Source organism: Lemur catta, chromosome 1 (genome assembly GCF_020740605.2).
Source record: "Lemur catta isolate mLemCat1 chromosome 1, mLemCat1.pri, whole genome shotgun sequence".
Lineage (NCBI taxonomy): Eukaryota > Metazoa > Chordata > Mammalia > Primates > Lemuridae > Lemur > Lemur catta.
Window position 1 is genome coordinate 63158028 of NC_059128.1, and position 3618 is coordinate 63161645.

Below are 3618 nucleotides of genomic sequence, written 5' to 3' on the forward strand. Positions count from 1 at the left end.
CATTTACTTACTGAGATTGAATGGGCGCTCTGAGACACAGTGTGCTGTTTATCATACAGATTGGACACCTCATTCTAGATCCAAGATCTTTTCCTCAACACTGGGAGCTGTCCTTTCAGCACCACAAAATTACTGCTTGAAGTTGCATTGCAGTTTTTTCCCCCTTTTATCACTGGGAGCTTTTCTTTCAGCACCACAACATTGCACCTAGACTTTTTAAACGGCTGCCTTCCTCTTTGCACTGAAGACCAATTTCGTCTGCACTTCCAGTTATTGCTATTACCTGTAGGACTTCCAATCCTACTTCACCTCACCCACCCCACTCCTGAAACAGTTAAATGTATCTATTTCTGTGAAAGTCATTTTCTCACTGAATGATCAGAAACAAAGATAAATTCTAACCTGTAACGGCTCATTTCGACTCATTGCTTACAATAGATCTAAGCTCTTTTTTCTGCTTATTCGACTCCTTCCAGCTTCCCATCACATCTGTAACAAACTTTTAAAACGATATTGCCACACCACCATGCACAAGCCTACCTGCACAGTAGAGATAGATTATTCCATCGCATTCAGATGGTTAACAGAGGTTAGCAAGTCCTGTATTATATATTTATATCGCTTTCTAAGAAAGTGCATATTAATGTTTACTTTAAGAATGTGTAAATGGTGCTATCAAGAATCTGATAAATTTTATCCCAGTTTTTTGTGTACCACTTCTAATGTATGAGATTTATTTTTTTATTGGAAAAAATAAACAGTATGAAAGCATTAAATTGGTAGATTTTAGTAATTTAACAATGAATGGAATCCCTATGTTACAGCCCCTCTTTCTTTGGAAATTTTAATGGTGGTAATAGATTTCAACAAAGGTACTGATAATCACATTTCTTTTAGTCCATTATTATATTGCATTCTTAATTCATATGCTGATTCCTCATTGAGTCCTTAAGTATTTTTTTTTTACTGTAAGTCTTCTTTAAGAAGGAAATTTTTGCTTTCCAAGGCAGCAATTGAAAGAATATGAAAATATAATTTAATACTCTACATCACAGACATGATTTGAGACTAGTTACTCTGTTAGTGGGAGAAATTCATCACTCATTAAATACAGGGCAAGCATGGCTATACATAGTAATTTTTGAGTGCAATACAGTCTTATAAATTTAATGTACACACTTTATTTAAATGATGCAAACAGCCATATGAAATTGCACATGATTAGAAAACAGGATGAACTCATTTTGCCTCCTGCTTGGTTTCTCATAAACATGAATACATAATATTGTTATGCACTGTTGTTCATAGATGTCTTTTTACATAAAGGGTAAGTATCATATTACTTTAACAGATTATTTTTTGAATTCTGCATGTTATTTTTGTTTCATCAGATATGTGCCCCAATTAAATAACATTTTTCCAGAAAATGAAAGTATTAGAAAATTTGTCATGTTAACTTTGAAAAACTTGAAGTATAGTACATATTACTAGATAGGATGTCATTCCACTGGTCTATATAAACAACAAAAAAAGCCACTGTTCTTGAAAATTGAAGCATTACCTTGTATAATTAATAAAGTACATCAAATCAGATTTGTAAATAAAATATTGTTTAAATCTAAAGTATTCAATATTTTGATTAGATTATTTTTTTAAGGAAAAATATTTAACGTGTATGTGCCGAATTTTTTTTCAAATAGTTTTTTATAATTGCAATGGAAAGGCAATTGTCTCATTATAAGTGGTACAGAAGCCAATACTTGGGTTACCATAGATATATAAACAAGTAAAAACTGTGGAACAAGTTTTAAGCTCATTTTGGAAAAAAAAAACAGTTCTGTAGAAATGCATATTTGTATTTGTTTCTCTAATAAATCTGCAAATAGCTTTAAACACAAATTAGTTTTAATTATTTAAATTATGAGTTCTGTTAAGTAATGTAACACTTGTTTTGCCTTACACTTTGTGAAAACATTGTCTCATGGAAATGAATAGAGACTTATGTGGAAATCAAGGTAGGTCTACATTATTCTCAGGTATTTAGCATTTAGGTATGTGTACCTCTAAGAAATTATTAAAGAATTTTTTATGAAAAACAACACTTTCCCCCTCCAAAAAAATCGCATCAGTTTAGCCACTGCCCAAAACAATAAAGGACCAGTTTACATCTGCTTTAATTCAGTATCAAAAGAGCAGCAAATAAAGTGAAATGATATGTTCAAACAGTTGACAAGTAAAAGATTATTTGATACAAGTAATCAGCTTCTTTACATATAGCAATGAAGGAATATAGACTTTTCTGAACTACAGTATCTCAATCTTACTTAATGTGATTTACACCATACGATTAGAATTTTCTCTAAAAATACATATATTTTCCTTGAATTGTGACTTTATACTAATGTATGTTGAAATTGCTTTAGGGTAACACAGTGATCTATTTCCGTTGTTAGTGTAGAGTCTCCATTTCATAAAAATTGCTTTGTAGACAAGACATACACTAGAATAAATACTGATGTGTATATCTTTTTTTTTTTTTTTTTTTGGTCATTCTGCCATAGCAGAGATGCTAATCCTTTGATTAAATATTCCAATCCTATTGAACTACAAAGAGCATTCAAATCATAATGAAGTCTTTGGATGTGCAATTTTTTTAATTAGCAAAATATTTGGGGGGATCTGGCTTATGAAAACTTTAAGCAATTTCTAAAAGCGTAGTTCATTGGCTTATCCAATTTTACAGCTTTTGATCAGTACCAAAAATACTGTTTTTTGACAGTATTTTAGATAATGGGTAATCATATCACTTTTCTTTAATGGAATTTCTGTAACCTAAATTTCAAAAATAATGACTTCTCAAAATTTCCACACATTTAAAATTATATCATTTTTTTAACCATTATGATAGATCAAGTCCTTAGTAGATGGAGTAATAGATTAAACTATTATAATATGCTTAGCAAAACATTTTGGATAGACTTGATAATTTTATAGTATTTCCATATTTTACATTGTCTATTTTAGGAGATAAATGTTGAAAAAGGTTCTGATTAGAGGAAGCCTATAGACTTATAGTGAGATCAATTCATAGTGAAATTGTATTGTAAAATAAACCATTACTTTTAGGGTTTAAAGCCTAGAAAGAAATCAAATTGTAATTTTTAAACATTTGTATAATACAAATTAACATACCTTATTTTTAAAAGTAAAAAGAAACCAAACAAACTGTTTTGAAATGAGTAAAAACCTAACCATCATATCATCATATTTCCCAAAATGTCTTAGGAAAAACATTTTCCAGTCAGTCTCATACAGAATACACTTTGTGGGGTTCAAGTGTCTAGTCTGCATTGTTCAAATGAGGAGGTACAACTCTTAGAGATCTCTGACATTTCAATCTTGCATCAAGACTGGGGGTGGATTTTTTTGGTTTGTTTTTGTTTTTATTTTTGGAGATAGAGGGCAGAGGCAATTTTCAGGACTATTTACATTCAGATAACTACTGATTGTATAGAAAGTGATTTAGAAGGCCAAATACTCAATTAACTGGTTTCAATTATTAGATTTTCTCATAATTGTGCCAGTAGAGGGAAAACTTCTGAGGTTGGACTTCTTGTG